At 44.3% G+C, this 18,096-nt stretch overlaps 1 protein-coding gene and 1 pseudogene across 1 annotated transcript in view; both read right to left on the reverse strand.

The window, feature by feature from the left end:
* The window catches only part of CBX8 (chromobox 8), a 131,195-nt gene that overhangs the window by 16,489 nt on the left and 96,610 nt on the right, over positions 1 to 18,096 (reverse strand). The window lies entirely within an intron of this gene.
* LOC141114653 (U2 spliceosomal RNA) lies at positions 818 to 920 on the reverse strand (annotated as a pseudogene).

Consider the following 18,096-nt stretch of genomic DNA (forward strand, 5'->3'; position numbering starts at 1 on the left):
CCCATGAGAGAGAGGGTGAACCAAGCCAAAAGGCCTATTATCCACTCCCTCCCAAGACTTTCAGGGCTGGCCCGAGGACTTGCAACCCTACTCATCACACAGTGCAACAAACCGTGTACAAACATAAAAATACAAAAAGTGACAAACATAGGCTTAATAAATAAAATAAAGTGGGGAAGGAATAAGTGAAGAGGAGAGTGAAAAAGTGACCATTGTGTAAAACAATGACCAGGCCCTCCGGCCAGGAATAAAAAATTCCTCTGGTCCTAGCCAAAAGGCCCGGCCCAAGAGGCAGGTGCTAAAAATGCGTGTTCTATGGTGCAGTGACCGTGGTGCCTCAAACCAAAGTGACTCTCACTCACATTGATTTTTTGGCACCCCTGGACTGCCACTCCAGGGGCACATACTCCATAGGCTTTCAGGACCAACCGTGACCAACAACCCAGACCACACCCGCTCCCACTTCAGGCAGAAAGGCATGAAGTTCAGGGAGCTTGGTGAGAGCCCTTTACCATCACGCTCCACCGTCGCTCCCATCACTCCTTCCTAATTACATTTGGGAAATACTAACCACTCCCCCCCTCAAAAAGGGGAGTAAGTGTTCTCTCCCGAATAACTGTCCGTAGCTAGAGCTACCACAATCTAGGCCAGAAGGCCAGGGACCTGACCCTCCGGCCAGTCCCAGATGCAGCACCCATCCTCACCAGGAGCACCCTTCCAGATGGCTCAGACTCAACCATCGGCCAGCCCCCAGTATCTGTCGGGCAGCTTGGCATAGTCCCTGCTGAAACCGCCTTTCCAGGCACTATAACACCATTGGAATTGCTGGCCCTCCCCAACGAGAGTAGCACAGCGCCTCCTCTGGAAACTGATAAGAACAGATACTACACTTGATCTTAGCCAAAAGGCTGAGAAGTATGCGCCTGCCCCGATGTGGTAGCCAGGCACTATAACATTGTGTATAAGACCTGGGGGCAACCAAGTACTGGTAGGCATGCTTGCCTTATAGGAAAGGGCACCGCTATAGGTGATTAAAAAAAAAAACAATAGGAAATTGCCTGGGTTGAGGTGAATGCGGTTAGCCAACAATTGACAGTAAATGCAGTCTCAAAATTTATTAAAATTGTCAAGCAAACAACATGAATCATAGCCAAGCCACTGAAATGATACATACAGTAAAAATTGTCATTACACGTATCATAGTATAAAATGTAGATGGCAAAGTACACAGGCATGAAAAGTATCCCAACGCGTTTCGCAAGACCATAATCACGCTATCAGGGGTGGTTCGTGTGTAATACTTCTGTAGGGGGTATAATGAACCAAATAAGTATCAACACAGAGATGGTATAGTGACAATTATGCAATTCCCTTATAATGATCACTGCCCCCCCCAACTGTATACTTCCCACTGCCATCACCATATACTGCTCACTGCCCCCCCACTGTATAGTGCCCACTGCCATTCCCTTACACTGCTTACTGTCCCCCCCCCCACTGTATACTACCCACTGCCATCCCCTTACACTGCTCACTGCCCCCCCACTGTATACTACCCACTGCCATCCCCTTATACTGCTCACTGCCCCCCCCACCCTAATATATATACTGCCCACTGCCACCCCCTTATACTGCCCAATGCCATCCCCTTATACTGCCCAAAGATCCCCCCACTGTATACTGCCCACTGCCATCCCCATATACTTGCTCACTGCCCCCCCACTGTATACTGCCCACTGCCATCCCCATATACTGCCCAATGCTCCCCCCCACTGTATACTGCCCACTGCCATCCCCATATACTGCCCACTGCCACCCCCATATACTGATTACTGCTCCTGCACCACTGTATACTGCCCACTGTCATGCCCATATACTGCTCACCCCCCAACTGTATACTGCCCAATGCCCCCCCCACTGTATACTGCCCACTGCCACCCCCATATACTGATCAATGCTCCCCACTGCCATCCCCATATACTGCTCCCCCTCCCCCACTGTATACTGCCACTGCCATCTCCATATAATGCTCACTGCTCCTCCCCCACTGTATACTGCCCACTGACAGCCCCATATAATGCTCACTGCTCCTCCCACTGTATACTGCCCACTGCTATCCCAATATACTGCTCACTGTTCTCCCCTGTATACTGCTCTGCCCCACTGAATACTGATTCCATTTAATTTGATCATCCTCTAATTGTGTTAAATTGGTGTGTGTGTGTGTGTGTGTGTGTGTGTGTGCGTGCGTGTGCGTGTGCGCGCGTGCGTGTGTGTGGTCGCGCGTGGAGCACAAAGCTTTTTTTGTAACAGCAAAGCTTTTTTCATTCATGGTTAGTGTTTGGCTGAAGCCATTTATTATCAATCAACTGTGTTTACCCTTTAAATCATAATGACAACAGAAACTACCCAAAATTACCCTGATCAAAAGTTTACATACCCCAGTTCTTAATACTGTGTATTGCCCCCTTTAACATCAATGACAGCTTGAAGTCTTTTGTGGTATTTGTGGATGAGGCTCTATCTTCTCAGATGGTAAAGCTGCCCATCACTCTTGGAAAAAAGCCTCCAGTTCCTGTAAATTCTTGGGCTGTCTTGCATGAACTGCAGGTTTGAGATCTCCCCAGAGTGGCTCAATGATATTGTAGGGCAGGAGACTGAGGTGGCCACTCCAGAACCTTCACTTTATTCTGCTGTAGCCAATGAGAGGTCGACTTGGCCTTGTGTTTTGGATCATTGTCACATTGGAATTAGGGATGGGCCGAACAGACCCCTGTACAGTTCGCACCAGAACTTTCAAACACCACGAAAGTTCGGACCTGAATAAGGAACCTCATTAAAGTCAATGGGACCCGAACGTCAAAAATCAAAAGTGCCCATTTTGAAGGCTTATATGCAAGTAATTGGGCATACAATGGTTATAGGGGTCCAGGTCCTGTCCTGGGGGACATGTATTAATAAAAAAAAAAAAAAAGTGTGTGAAAAACGTCATTTTTAACCTCTTGCCGACCAGTGCAAGCCGATTTACATTGGCAGAATGGCACTGGTGGGCAAAAGGGCATACAGGTACGTCCCCTTTAAGAAGCGATGTCCGCCGGGTGCCCGTGATCGTGTCAGGAAGAGGTAGAACGGGGAGATGCTTTTGTAAACAAGCATTTCCCCCTTCTGCCTAGTGACAGGACAGAGATGAAGCAAAAGAAAGAGGAGGCGCCTCTAGGTGTAGACTTAAAACAATTTATTCATAAAAACTTGTATCAATCACACTCACATTTGGGAAGTCATCAAAGGGCATGTGAATGTGAAATATCCATCATAGGAAGTACCATCAGGTCAGTCATGAGGTCCTGTCAGCTAGCTAGACGCTCTGCCTGCGTGTGGAGAGGCACGGCTATGATGTTATGCTGGCCGCGGTGACAACGGGAACTAGAACGAGGCTCGGAGCACAGGTGGATAGCGGGCGAGGAGAGATGACGTCACTGGTAAGCGACACGTTTCCTGGGCGTATGGGCTGCGGTGACGTGACAGCCGCACCCCTTCATCAAGCTGTGGATGGATAGGACTTAGGGCCATAAGAATCGAATGTGAGGGGATGGGCTAAAACAGGAAAAGCTGTACTTGGTCTGGACAATAAAAACTGGTGACAAACAGGCTAGGGGAGTGGCCACAGCAACAGTGCCAGAGTCAGTGGAAGTTTATGTATTACCAGAAGTGTCAGCAATGGGATATAGGGTCATGAATAATGGTCAATAGCACAAGTGGAACGAATGTAAATGTAAATCTAAAAATCAAAAATAATGAGGGAAAAATGGATGAAAAATAATAATTAAATTATAATTATACTATGTAATGGAATAAATACCCGAACATGTGATGTAATATGTAGACAATAAATAACAAGTGATGGAACACATCTGCTAGAACTCCTGTCCCCCTACAGATGGGAGCCTTCTTACGTTTGGCTTTTACTTGATGTCTGTTCCCTCTATACCTCTATCACACACAAATTTGGACTTATGGCATTGGAGCAATTTCTATCTATGGACCCTTTGATGAATATACGTCAGGCCAGATTCATTGCAGAAGCCACAGAGTTCTGCCTGACACATAATTACTTCATTTTTGACAGAGAATTCTACCAGCAAATACAAGGTACGGCGATAGGAGCTAATTTTGCTCCCTCTTACGCCAATTTGGCTATGGGTTTTTGGAAAAATGAATATATCCATAATCACAATACCTTTGCAGCCAATATAGTCTTTTTTTGGCAGGTATATCGATGATTTGATCATCATCTGGGATGGCGATTTTGAGCTTATCGCTTCCTTTGTCAAACATTGTAATGATAACCCCTATGGGCTCTCCTTTACATCAGTTACAGATTCTGCCACCATAGCTTTTCTAGACTTGGAGTTGGGACATGATGGTCCAGTCATTACCTCCAAGAACTATACAAAACCTACAGCGGGCAATTCGTATTTGCATTTTAAGAGTTGCCATTTTCCAAAATGGATTACTAATATCCCCAAAGGACAATTTTGCCGCCTTCGACAGAATTGTACGAAAGATTCTGACTACACCGAACTTAGTACTAATTTAAAAAGAAAATTTCTCGATAAACAATATCCTGAACCTCTGGTCGAAGAATCTTATGAATATTATTTTCATGGCAAACCTCCCAAAAACAGTCAACCTTTAAAGGACTGCCCCAGTAGGTTTGTAACCACCTTCCACAATAAACATAAGAATATGGAGAAAATTCTGCTAAAACATTGGGACATTTTACAGCAGGATCCCCATCTCTCAGCCGTACTCCCTTCTCAACCCGAAAGTTACGTACCGTAGGGCTCCCAATTTGAAGAGCAAAATTGCACCGAGTAAGCTCAAATCCATTGTAGCTTCTCCTGCTGTACCCATATTATCCACTTCAGCCCCGGAAGGTTTTACCCCCTTCCTGACCAGAGCACTTTTTACAATTCGGCACTGCGTCGCTTTAACTGCTAATTGCGCGGTCATGCAATGCTGTACCCAAACGAAATTTGCGTCCTTTTCTTCCCACAAATAGAGCTTTCTTTTGATGGTATTTGATCACCTCTGCCGTTTTTATTTTTTTGCGCTATACACGGAAAAAGACCGAAAATTTTGAAAAAAAATGATATTTTCTACTTTTTGTTCTAAAAAAAATCCAATAAACTCAATTTTAGTCATACATTTAGGCCAAAATGTATTCGGCCACATGTCTTTGGTAGAAAAAATGTCAATAAGTGTATATTTATTGGTTTGCGCAAAAGTTATAGCGCCTACAAACTAGGGTACATTTTCTGGAATTTACACAGCCTTTAATTTATGACTGCCCATGTCGTTTCTTGAGGTGCTAAAATGGCAGGGCAGTACAAAACCCCCACAAATGACCCCATTTTGGAAAGTAGACACCCCAAGGAATTTGCTGAGAGGCATGTGGAGCCCATTGAATATTCAATTTTTTTTGTCCCAAGTGATTGAATAATGACAAAAAAAAAAAAAAAAATACAAAAAGTTGTCACTAAATGATATATTGCTCACACAGGCCATGGGCATATGTGGAATTGCACCCCAAAATACATTTAGCTGCTTCTCCCGAGTATGGGGATACCACATGTGTGGGACTTTTTGGGAGCCTAGCCGCGTACGGGGCCCCGAAAACCAATCATTGCCTTCAGGATTTCTAAGGGCGTACATTTTTGATTTTACTCCTCACTACCTATCACAGTTTTGAAGGCCATAAAATGCCCAGATGGCATAAAACCCCCCCAAATGACCCCATTTTGGAAAGTAGACACCCCAAGCTATTTGCTTTGAGGCATGTTGAGTCCATGGAATGTTTTATATTTTGACACAAGTTGCGGGAAAGTGACAATTTTTTTTTTTGCACAAAGTTGTCACTAAATGATATATTGCTCACACAGGCCATGGGCATATGTGGAATTGCACCCCAAAATACATTTAGCTGCTTCTCCTGAGTACGGAGTACGGGGATACCACATGTGTGGGACTTTTTGAGAGCCTAGCCGCGTACGGGGCCCCGAAAACCAATCACTGCCTTCAGGATTTCTAAGGGCGTACATTTTTGATTTTACTCCTCACTACCTATCACAGTTTCGGAGGCCATGGAATGCCCAGGTGGCACAAACCCCACCAAATGACCCCATTTTGCAAAGTAGACACCCCAAGCTATTTGCTGAGAGGCATGGTGAGTATTTTGCAGCTCTCATTTGTTTTTGAAAATAAAGAAAGACGAGAAAAAAAAATTTTTTTTTTCTTTTTTCAATTTTCAAAACTTTGTGACAAAAAGTGAGGTCTGCAAAATACTCACTATACCTCTCATCAAATAGCTTGGGGTGTCTACTTTCCAAAATGGGGTCATTTGGGGGGGGGGTTTTGCCACCTGGGCATTCCATGGCCTCCGAAACTGTGATAGGCAGTGAAGAGTGAAATCAAAAATTTACGGCCTTAGAAAGCCTGAAGGCGGTGCTTGGTTTTCGGGGTCCCGTGCGCGGCTAGGCTCCCAAAAAGTCTCACACATGTGGTATCCCCGTACTCAGGAGAAGCAACAGAATGTATTTTGGGGTGTAATTTCACATATTCCCATGGCATGTTTGAGCAATATATCATTTAGTGACAACTTTGCGCAAAAAAAAATAAAAAAAATAAAAAATTGTCTCTTTCCCGCAACTTGTGTCACAATATAAAATATTCCATGGACTCGACATGCCTCTCAGCAAATAGCTTGGGGTGTCTACTTTCCAAAATGGGGTCATTTGGGGGGGGGGTTTTGAACTGTCCTGGCATTTTATGCACAACATCTAGAAGCTTATGTCACACATCACCCACTCTTCTAACCACTTGAAGACAAAGCCCTTTCTGACACTTTTTGATTACATAAAAAAAATAATTTTTTTTTGCAAGAAAATTACTTTGAACCCCCAAACATTATATATTTTTTTAAAGCAAATGCCCTACAGATCAAAATGGTGGGTGTTTCATTTTTTTTTTTCACACAGTATTTGCGCAGCGATTTTTCAAACGCATTTTTTGGGGAAAAAACACACTTTTTTAAATTTTAATGCACTAAAACACACTATATTGCCCAAATGTTTGATGAAATAAAAAAGATGATCTTAGGCCGAGTACATGGATACCAAACATGACATGCTTTAAAATTGCGCACAAACGTGCAGTGGCGACAAACTAAATACATTTTTAAAAGCCTTTAAAAGCCTTTACAGGTTACCACTTTAGATTTACAGAGGAGGTCTACTGCTAAAATTACTGCCCTCGATCTGACGTTCGCGGTGATACCTCACATGCATGGTGCAATTGCTGTTTACATTTGACGCCAGACCGACGCTTGCGTTCGCCTTAGCGCGAGAGCAGGGGGGACAGGGGTGCTTTTTATTTATTTTTTTTTTTTTTTCTTTATTATTATTATTTTTTTATCTTGTTTTTAAACTGTTCCTTTCATTTTTTTTTTTTTTTTTAAATCATTTTTATTGTTATCTCAGGGAATGTAAATATCCCCTATCATAGCAATTGGTAGTGACAGGTACTCTTTTTTGCAAAAATTGGGGTCTATTAGACCCTAGATTTCTCCTCTGCCCTCAAAGCATCTGACCACACCAAGATCGGTGTGATAAAATGCTTTCCCAATTTCCCAATGGCGCGGTTTACATCCGGCGAAATCTAAGTCATAAAATGCTCGTAGCTTCCGGTTTCTTAGGCCATAGAGATGTTTGGAGCCACTCTGGTCTCTGATCAGCTCTATGGTCAGCTGGCTGAATCACCGGCTGCATTCTCAGGTTCCCTGTTGAGACAGGAGAGCCAGAGAAAAACACGGAAGACGTTGGGGGGGAGGGGGGGCATTCCCTCCCACTGCTTGTAAAAGCAGTCTAGAGGCTAATTAGCTGCTAGGACTGCTTTTACATGAAAGCCGATCGCTGGCTGAAAAGAATGATACCAAGATGATACCTAAACCTGCAGGCATCATTCTGGTATAACCACTCAAAGTCGTGAATGGCGTACCTGAAGACAAAAAAATGGTTAATAATAAAGCACAGTAAATGGTAAGGTATAAAAAATTGCATACCTGAAAAACAAACATGATAAAACATAATAACAATAAAACATTGCAGAATAGAATACAGTAAAAAAGAGCAGAACAAGAGAGAGAGAATAGAGAGAGAGAGAACAATAAAACGACAACTATTTTTTTTTTATTTTATATTTTTGTATGTGTTTTTTTTTTTTTTTTTACACTTTTTTTTGTAACTAACTTTTATAACTGTAACCGGTTCCAGGTTCGGGTCTCTCAAAATGCGATGGCATCTTGGGAGACCCTGTGAAAGTGTGCCTAGTCTGTGCAATGCTGTACCCTACGCTAATACTCAACTAGTGAATGGTAGCGTTCAAAACATTCACCAATGCAAAGACCAGGATTGTCAGGACAGGAGGGACAATAATAGCGGGTGTCACGCCTATATCAGCGCTTGCTACAGACACAACATCTTTTTTGGGGGGGGTTCGCTGGGTAGGGGTACTCGGGAGGACATAAAGAAAATGCCTCTCATGCAGCCGACTGCATTTGGTTGGGGATGTGAATGGGGAAGTACGGGCGCTGCAGAAGCGGTGGGTTCCCAATTAGGATTGGCGAATGCAGCAGGAAGGGCACTATGGGCACGACGGGCCTGTGTTTGTCTTTTTGGTGGCAGCGGGACACTACTTGTGCTTGCCACCTCACCAGCTTGAACTGCACTTATGGGACTCGCCACGTCACCAAGTGTTACTGCAGTGCTGGTTTGACTACGACCGGGGTGTACTAGGCCGCTGGTGCTTGCCAGTTCACCAAAACGCTACAAAAAAAAAACTGTTAGCGATCGCAGGGATCAGGCCTGACTCTGCGAACGCTGCAGTTATGCGTTTAGTGTTTTGTAAGTGTCAGTGATCGATCGATACTGCACTTGGGTGGGCTGGGCTGGGCCGGGCGGAGGGGCAAAAACGCAGGTGCTAGCAGGTATCTGGGCTGATCCCGCTAACACTGCGTTTGTGGGAACCCTAAACTGCTGGGGACGCTAGTATAGATCTGATCGGATCAGATATTGATCCGTTCAGATACTATACCACTAAGGGAGGTGTACGCTGCGTGCGTGGGTGTTAGCGGTACTGGCGCTAACCTGACGCTGCCTGGGGCTGGTGCTTGCTAGTTCACCAAAACGCTACCAAGAAAACTGTTAGCGATCGCAGGGATCAGGCCTGACTCTGTGAACGCTGCAGTTATGCGTTTAGTGTTTTGTAAGTGACAGTGATCGATCGATACTGCACTTGGGTGGGCTGGGCCGGGCAGAGGGGAAAAACGCAGGTGCTAGCGGGTATCTGGGCTGATCCCGCTAACACTGCGTTTTTGGGAACCCTAAACTGCTGGGGACGCTAGTATAGATCTGATCGGATCAGATATTGATCCGTTCAGATACTATACCACTAAGGGAGGCGTATGCTGCGTGCGTGGGTGTTAGCGGTACTGGCGCTAATCTGACGCTGCCTGGGGCGACGCATATCACCGCCGGGCGATCAGGGGGCTAAACCTTTATTCGGTAATAAACGGCGGGTGCCCTGACACTATAAAAAATAAACGAACTAACCAGCGTCACCCGTAACGGTTATACGGTGATCAGTGGTGAAAGGGTTAACTAGGGGGCAATCAAGGGGTTAAAACATTTATTAGATAGTATATGGGGGTCCCTGTCGCTATAAAGCGCTGACGGCGAACCTAAATATTTACCTCCCTAACTAGCGTCACCAGCGACACTAATACAGCGATCAGAAAAATGATCGCTTCGTGACACTGGTGACAGGGGGTGATCAAGGGGTTAAAACTTTATTAGGGGGGGTTAGGGGGGTATCCTAGACCTAAAGGGGGGTAATACTCACTGCCCTAACACTGTAACTGTCACAAACTGACACCATGCAGTAATCAGAAAAAAAAAAAAAAATACTGCTTGCTGTCAGGTTGTGACGGGGGGGGGGGGGGGTGATTGGGGGGGGATCAGGAGTGTAAAGTATGCCTGGCATGTTCTACTGTGTGTGTGTGTGTTGTGCACTTACATGTCTTCTCTCCTCGGCGCTGGAACGGAAACTGCCGAGCCGAGGAGAGATGACATCACATCCTCTGCCTGTGTGAAACTACACACAGGCAGGGGAGGATTCCGATTGGCTGGGAGCGATCGCGAGGGGGGGGCCACGATCGGATGGCCTCCCCCTCGCCTCCCGACGCTCCCAGTCAAATGCCGACCGCCGCTGGCACCGGGGGGGGGGTCCGATCGGACCCCCCCGCCCGCGGGAGGCAGATCACGTACGGGTACGTGATTCTGCCTGCCCGTGCCATTCTGCCGCCGTATATGTGCGTTAGGCGGTCGGCAAGTGGTTAATACCTTTGGTAGGCATGTACCAGTGCCGAAAGGCCTTGTGTAAAACTTGCCATTTTGTCCATCATGGACAAAAGTTCTTCACCACCATAGGCAAAACCTATATGTTAAAGGACTTTTTCAATTGCTCGTCAGACTTTGTTGTCTATGGCCTTGGTTGCCCTTGTGGGCTGATTTATGTAGGCCGGACCATCAGGGCTCTTAGACAGAGGTTTGGCGAACACAGAAGGCTTATTGAGGGCGGCACTGATCCTCACAGTGTCCCGAGACACTTTGCTGTGGCTCACCAGAGCTCCATGGTAGACCTTAAGTTATGGGTGAACGAACAGATTCCCAAGTCCCTTCCTCCTGCTGAAAGGTTCAAGAAGCTTTGCGCTCGCAAAACTTTTTGGATATATACCCTGGATGCCCTGTCGCCAGGAGGAATTAATGAGAGCATTGAGATTTCCCCCATCTTGTAATAAACTGTCTCAGCCCCATACTGATACTCAGCCCCATACTGATGGCACGGCTGGGCAAAACGACGTTATGTCGCTTCCCCTGTGGCCACTAGGGGTGCCCACTGCTCGACCCCGGAGCAGATGCGGGTGCCCGATGGGCACGATGACCGCTGGGCTCTCACGATCGCTCGTGACACAGCGAGAATCGAGATCTGTGTGTGTAAACACACAGATCTCGTTTCTCTGAGGGGAGGACAGATCGCGTGTTCATACAAACATCCCCCTACAGTTAGGACACAGAGAGGGAACACAGTTAACCCCTCGATTGCCCCCCAGTGTTGTATAATTGTCAATGGTCCCAAAAATGTGTCAAGTGTCCAATTTTTCACCGCAATATCGCCGTCCCGATAAAAATCGCAGACCGCCGCCACCATTACTAGTAGAAAAATAATAATAAAAATGCTATAAATCTATTCCCTATTTTGTAGACGCTATAAAACTTTTGCCCAAACCAATCAATATACGCTTATTGCAATTTTTTCTCACCAAACATATGTAGAAGAATACATCAGCCTAAACTGAGGGAAAAAAATCGTTTTTTTGAAAAATTAAATGTGGGATATTTATTATAGCAAAAAGTAAAAGATAGCATTTTTTTTTCAAAATTGTCGCAGTTCTTTTGTTTATAGCGCAAAAAATAAAAACCGCAGGAGGTGATCAAATACCACCAAAAGAAAGCTCTATTTGTGGGAAAAAAAAGGACGCAAATTTAGTTTGGGTATAGCGTTGCACGACCGCGCAATTGTCAGTTAAATCGACGCAGTGCCAAAAATTGGAAAAAGTGCTCTGGTCAGGAAGGGGGTAAAATCTTCTGGAGCTGAAGCGGTTAAATGAGCAGTGATTTTTTTTTTTTTTTTAAAGTAAAAGCATAAAAATGACAAATTCCTTCCAATATAGTGCTTTGAGGGGGGGTCCCTTTAGTCTACCTGTAAAGTGGCAGATCTGTACCAAGTCTAGAATCTGCTGCAGCAATAATTGCATTTATAAAGCCAAAAGAAAATTAGATTTTCCCTGCAAGCTGCCTTTATTTTGCTCAGCAACAGCTGGGGAGCCAGTGTGTATGATGAGGCCACAATGTAGTGCACTGGGAACATTATTAGAGATTTTTTTGGATACATTCTGGTGTCACTTTGACTTTGGATAGAAGTAATGGGTGCGTCTGGGGGTATGATCTAAACACGGCTGAGTAGAGACACACGCTCACAGAGCTCCAACCATTCCTCCGGCTATCCAGTTATCAATGCAGCTATACTACCCGGGATAAAGAGGAAAGAAAAGTGAATGCAAACACTACCAGCGCAACCCGAGATTCAACAGTACTTTCCGCGCACACGGGCAGGAGTATCCCGGGGTCAAGTTGCAGAGATACGAGGTGCAGTGGCTTGTGTGGAGCCCACAGGGTCAGCACACCCCGCCCCACTTACCACCCTTTTAGCTATGCCGGGAATCTCTGCGGGATCACAGGGCTGCGTAGACGATCAGCAGCTGAGACTTCCAGAGCAGTGAGATGCCCCGCCTACCGTAATGGGGGAATTGGACCTCAGAGCACTCCTGCAGGCTCTGCCGATGCGAGCAGACATGGAGGCAATGGTCTCCCATCTGGAAGAGGTACACTGCAGAGATCTGAAGCTGGTCTGGACGGAGGTACAGCAGCTATCAGACAGACTTACGACAGATGAAACATCTCTGGCTTCCCTGGAAGACCGGGTCTCCCAACTGGAACAGGTACAGACCTTACAAGCCTTCCATGCCTCTTCCTTGCAACTCCACTTGGAGGAGCTCGAGGACCGGAGTCGCCACAATAATTTACGGTTTAGGGGTATCCCTGAGGCAACAGGACGAGAAGCATTACAGCCTACAGTTCTGGCAATAAGCCAGTAGCTGGCTATTCCTGTTCCCTCCTATGACTTGGAGTTTGAGAGATTGCATAGATCCCTGGGACCTCGCTCAGTAAACCTGACTAGACCCAGAGATGTTATATGCCGTTTCCACTACTATGCTCACAAAGAGTTAATAAGTCACAAGGCATGGGAGGCAGGAGAAATTGACCATGAGGGGGCCACAGTGAAAATACTACCAGATCTATCTCGGGCTACTTTACAACAAAGGGCGATGTTGAGCCCACTTTTAGACAAGATCAGGAAGTCATACCGGGTACATACTGGTGGAGTTTCCCCATCTCATTAACTAAAGAAAGATTCATTTTCATTTGTTCTGCTGCATCCTGTCGACCTCCCAGAATTGTTTATCTTCTTGGGGATAGAGGCTTTTTCAATCCCAAATTGGATGCAGCCTAAAATGAGACCACTACAACGTGCAGCAACCCCTTCCATAGCAGCTGATTTTTTACCCCAGACACTGAGGGGAAGCCGGGAATCTTGTACAACCTCCCAATCTGGAGGACATGAGACTTAACTTGGCTGAGGCTTTTTTTTATCCTTTTCTCCTTTTTTCTCCTATTTTTTTGTAGCGAGAACCCTTTTTAGGGAACATGTCTTTTCAGCTTGTCCGCTGAGATCTCGCAGATAGGGTGGACTTTATATGCACTATTGATAGTATAGTTATACATTTATTTTTTTTGTATGTAATTAGATGTTGTACAAGCACTTATGTTAGAGGTGCACTCTATAAAAGGTGCCATAAATTGGATAGGCACCCTTAAAGTAATATATATAATGAAATATTATATATATATATATATATATATATATATATATATATATATATATATATATATATATATATATATATATATATATATAATAAATTGTTATGGGATATAGGAATAAGGGTAGGAGAGAGGGTGTATGGGTAGATGTGTATAATAATTATAATTGTATAATTATATATTAATTCTCCCCCCCCCCCCCCTTTTTTTACTTACATCGTTCACGGGGTCTGTGAAGGGAGTGGACTATCGCCCTGAGACAAACATACTTGTTTTTGTTTTGTTTTGGGGGGAGAGATAGATAGAGATGAGAGATGAGAGATGAGAGAGAATTTTTCAGCTCACTATCCCACTATATTAAATATAAATCTCTCCCCTATGATAACCAGCCAATCAGTAGATTGTTAGACCCTGGTTTCACTCATGCGGTGGTTCACCCCCCACATCAGTCTATCCCCGAAGTGGGTGCAGACATATGTTGGCTTTCAGCTGCGGTTGGGAGGTTCCACAGCTGTCTCCTTGTAAATCACATGTGGAGTGACTGCCTGGGCCAGGGACAGACGAACGGCCTTGGGCTGCTCGCCACAGGGGCCCTGGCTGCAGGTAGCTGTCACGTGGACAACATCAGTGGGTCACCAATTTGTGCAAGTTTGGCAGCTGTGGCTTACCACCTGGCTGTACCATCTGGAGTGATGTGTTGACCCTAGTGATGTGTGGTCCTGGACGGCTATATGAGTGAGCCTTCTGCTGGGTAAATATGTATGAAAAAGTTAATATAAAATTTATGTTCCCACAAATCTTTAAATCTTTTAATATTTTTTCCTAATAAAAAGGTTAAGAAATTGATATATCCTAATCTGTTTTTATAAAAGAGCCCTATATTAGTACCCTACCTCTGGAAACTCCTTCAATATTTAGATCAGTAGGCACTCCCCTTATGGGTGAATGCCCTTTCAGCCTGCCAGCCCAAGGACCACAGTTTACGTAGACCTAATATGACTATTCACGTAGTAATGTCACTATGTAAACCATTATGGTGTACATATAGGATATGCACTTTATAGGAAAGACAAAAGAAAAAAAAAAAAAAAAAGGAAAAATTTGCACTTTTTATGTTTCATAGGAAATTAGGAGGGACACAAGTGTGGATTTTGGTTGTGAGTTTTGGGGGAGAAAGAGGAAAGGGGAAGAAGGTTCCCCCCAAAGAGGAGAAGGAAAAGGGGGTGGAGGGAGAAAAAGAAGAAAAAAAAAAAAAAAAAAAAAAAGGAGAGGAAAGAGTTTCTGCTAGTTTTTTTTTTTTTTTTGTATGTGTGTTGGTTAGAGAGATGATTAGTATACTAATAGTATACTGTGGGGGGTAGACCATGGAATTGGAAGGAGAGTCACGGAGCCTGAGAAAATTAGCTTGGACTAAGTGGACGATTTTTTATATCTGGGGTATTGTCTTGATCCCCCCTCCTCCCATACCCCCACTAGAGTGTACTAATACGAATGAGGTTGAAGGAAAATGGCATATATTGTGTGTGTGTGTTGGGGGGATGATTAGGGTAGTGGAGAGATGAGAGGGAGATACCCTCGGCAGGAGATTTGGAAAGAATAGCATTTAGACCTGAGACAGGATAGTAATAAGATGTTGTGGAAACCCCTTGGAAAGCCTGTAGTTGTGTGATCATGGAACAGGCCTGAGGGAAGTAGGATGTAAGATGCTAGATACCAGCAGAAGCTCAAACAAGGTTAAATAAGCAGGGGGAGAGGGGGCAAGCCCCCCATTTATTTATTTTTTTCTCTGGTTATATATAAAGAAGGATTGATATATGCTGCTTTCTTTCGCTTTATATGAATGCATAAAAATATGTTGGGTTTGTATAGTTGTACTATATTATGTGATTATATAAATAGCTGGGGGAATAGGGCCGAGGAGCTAAGCTCCGGACCAATTCAAACCATCTCCCCATATAGGCCTGCACCCACGTGAACCTGCACATTCAGGAGATGGACGGGGTGTGTGTGACCTCTTTAAATGCCAAAGGACTTAATGTCCCGGAAAAACGGAGGATGCTTCTTAATGATTTGAAGCGTTCTTATACAGATGTGGCATTTGTGCAAAATAACTCGTTTTAAGGCGGGCGGACTTCCATTTCTCCAGAATAGTTTTTTTCCCTGTGTATACCATGCTTCTAACCAAGAAGCAAAATCTAAAAAGGTGTTTCTATTTTGATCTCTAGATCCTTTGATCCCGGTCTCTTATGGATAGACGTTTGGATATAAATGGCCGTTATCTCTTTCTTAAAGGCAACATTGGCAGCATTCATGTGACATTGGCTACTATGTATGCACCAAATATGGGGGGGGGGGGGGATTTTAATGTTCCTTTGGACCTTAGAGTAGACACCTCCCTCTGGGACTTCTTCTGTCCCAGGTGGTACCAGGAAACTTATTTTACGGAAGTTACATGAACTGCAGCTGGTAGACGCCTGGCGTACTTTGCATGCAGGGGAAAGATTATACATTTTTTTCCAACCCTCAGCAATTATACTCTTGTATAGATTTATTCTTGGTCCCACATCAACCACCCGCCTCAGTAGTAGATGTCTCCATATGACACATAATGTGGTCGGACCATGCTCCAGTCACACTCAGTCTCTCCCTGTCTGGCTCGACTTACTCCCCGGAATGGCGCTGGCGGTTGAATGAAAGACTACTGCAAACTCCTGAAATTTGGGACGACATGGCTAAAGAGCTTACAGCGTACTTTCAGATAAACTACACTCCGGGGAGTGACCCGGCCATGGTGTGGGAAGCACACAAGGCAGTAATTCAGGGGATCGTGATCAAACATGGATCTCGATTGAAGAAGGCACGAGAAGTACAACTAACAAAACTGCTAGAGGATATCCAGGCCCTTGAATTGCAACATAAGAAGACACCGATGCCTTCCTGGGGGAATGATCTGGCCTATTTGAGGTGACAGGTAACAGATCTTCACTTCAAAGCTAAAGCAGCAATACAATCAGACAGGAAGGCATCATACGAAATAAATGTAGCAAACTGCTGGCTGGGAAGCTCAGGAAACGGGGTACAGCTTCATACATACCCCACATAAAAGAAAGGGATGGACAACTACTCATTGCCAAAAGATATTGCTCAGACGTTTGGGGAATATTATTCCTCTCTATATAATATGGCACAGTCTCCTTTACTCCCTTCTTTCCTGGAGGAATCTCTCCTCACCTTTCTCGTCTACCCTCCCCGGTCTGTGGTAATCTAAAAGCCCCTATTACCATTGAAGAATTAAATACGGTGATAAAGACGGTTAAACCTGGGAAGGCACTAGGCCCTTAAGGATTTACCATACAGTATTATAAGAACATCCTCCCACTGCTAGGTCCGCATATGATTAAAGTGTATAATGCCTTTAGGTCAAACGACCTCATTTCCCCCGGATGCACTCTTGGCACATATTTCAGTTATCCCAAAAAGTAAAGACCCGACGGCATGCGGTAGTTACCGGCCAATTTCGTTACTTAATGTGGATTTAAAGCTTTTCACTAAATTACTTGCCTCTCGTCTTCAATCACAGCTTTCCCAGTTGGTTCACTTAGATCAAGTGGGTTTTAATCCCTCTCGTGAAGTGAAAAACAATACCATTTAAAAAAAAAAAAAAAAAAAAAAAAAAAAAAAAAGGTACTCAACTTGGTCCACTATGCAAACAAAAGGAACACCCCTGCATCTTTTTGAGTACTGACGCAGAAAAAGCTTTTGATAGAGTAAACTGTTACTTTATGTTTGCGGTCCTAAGGCATATGGGCTTGGAAGACCATATGCTTTAGTGGATTGCCAAGGTGTACTCCACAGGCCTTGGTAAAGTAAAGTAAATGGCGCGTTTTCAAAACCTTTTAATATCTCAAATGGTACCCGCCAGAGCTGCCCTCTTTCACCTTTGTTATTTGCTCTTTCGTTAGAGCCATTATTGAATAAAATCAGGCAAAATCCTGATATCTTGGGCTACAAGTAGGAGATCACAACTATAAAGTTTCAGCTTATGCAGACAACCTGCTTTTCTCAATGCCTAATCCACACGTCTCATTGCCTCACCTCATGAAGGAGATTAAAGGATACGGAGTCTTATCAAATCTAAAAATAAATTGCACTAAATCTGAAGCTATGGGAGTCGCACTGCCTCTGTCAGTGCATCGCACTATGCAACTTAACTTTTAATTATTCTTTATTAAATGTTTCCATTGTTACAAAAATGTAATAAAAATGTGGAAAGGAAGTTATAACACATTACAAATCAAAAAATGTTTTCCAATACTTTATCTTTCCTTCATTCCCACAGTCCATTATTTACCATCCACTTTTTTCCCCTCCCCTCCCTCCTCACCCCATCCCTTCAACACAGTAACTTAGGTATGTCTTACTTCTTTATTTCCATGGTTATTTTGTACCTACCCGTATCCACTTTATTTATTTATTT

This window comes from Aquarana catesbeiana, linkage group LG12 (assembly GCF_042186555.1).
Source record: "Aquarana catesbeiana isolate 2022-GZ linkage group LG12, ASM4218655v1, whole genome shotgun sequence".
Taxonomy (NCBI): Eukaryota; Metazoa; Chordata; class Amphibia; order Anura; family Ranidae; genus Aquarana; species Aquarana catesbeiana.